A 1,384-nucleotide genomic window follows, 5' to 3' on the forward strand; every position below is an offset into this window, starting at 1 on the left:
TTCTTAGCCAGCACTCAGAGGCTCATTGTCCTCTGATTTCCCAGCATCTGAGACTGTTTCCTCATTCAACAAGTGCTTATCATATCAGTGTGTATTTTCAGGCTATATTGTGTAGAGGCTAGAACAGTTTGGTCAAATGGACTAATCATGAAGACTAGGTAGTTCAAGGTGAGAGATATAGGTTATTTGAGCTCATAGGTAGGAAATTAGTTTAGTTGACTGGAAACTAGTTTAGTTTAGTTTGAGCTCATAGGTAGGAAATTAGTTTAGTTGACTGGCTAATTCCAACCCATGAGAACTTGAAGATAAGCCTGGACATTGACAAGGCATGAACTAAAGAAGAATGTGGTTATGGTGAAGTCAAGAACTTCTCATTTGAGAATTATTGAAGGCTTTGGAGAAACGTCTGAGTTGTTCACTGTTGCGGGTAAAAAGGAAGTGAAAGTTGCATGATCAGTTAGTTGTGTTGCTTGGTGGCCAGGAAAGCCATATTGACAAGCTGCCAAGATAAGAAAGAAAAACCAAAAGGTAAAAATAGCTAAACATTTACTATGCGTCAGGTACTGTTCTAAGAGTTCTTATATTAATCTATTCAATACAAAAACAATCACTTGGGATTCTTGTTTTTCCATTTATATTCCAAATATTTAAAAATGAGGAAACAGAATCAGAGAGGAATGGAAACTTGTCCAAAGTCATGGAGTGTTATAGTGAGGACTGGACCTAAGCCAAGTTTAGTATCTGAGCCTGTGCCCTTTTAATTGCTATCCTGAACTGTCTCTTAAGGGTTCTTCTGAGATGAGTTACACTAACACATCTTTTGATAAAAGAATGGTTCAAGATTTTTTGTTCATAAAGGGATCCTGCCTTTTGGGCAGAAGCATGGCAATACAAGCTTACTTTTGAGACTCCAGAAGCCCTGGCTTTCTTATCTGTTACCCACAAAGTCCAGCTATATTGTTCTTTTGAGCCATCAGTTTTCAGTCTATCCTCCACCATCTCTTCAAACTCATGTTGCCAAGGTAGAAAAAACATTAAATAAATTGACTGTTATTGATTTCTTTTCCCTTGTAATTCATATGTTTATTCTGGCTCTTTTTGTTAACATTCCTCACCTCGCCTCAATGTGAGTATATTTTTTTAAGACCAGTCATTAGACTGGTTGATTTCCTAATTTCCCAATTGACAGAACTGATATCCAGGAGGGGCCTGAACTCTAGAGCCCATTCTACTTCATTTGAAAGAAGCAAAGCTCAAAATGGCTTTCCTGTGAAGTTCAGTGTTATTACTAATAAGATAATGGCCTACCTTGTTTTCCAATCCTGTGTTTCACTCATGATAGTATGACAACCTCGAATCAACATTACCTGACCAACACATGAGA

The sequence above is a fragment of the Lontra canadensis genome, unplaced genomic scaffold, assembly GCF_010015895.1.
Source record: "Lontra canadensis isolate GAN:19392208 unplaced genomic scaffold, GSC_riverotter_1.0 scaffold71, whole genome shotgun sequence".
NCBI lineage: Eukaryota > Metazoa > Chordata > Mammalia > Carnivora > Mustelidae > Lontra > Lontra canadensis.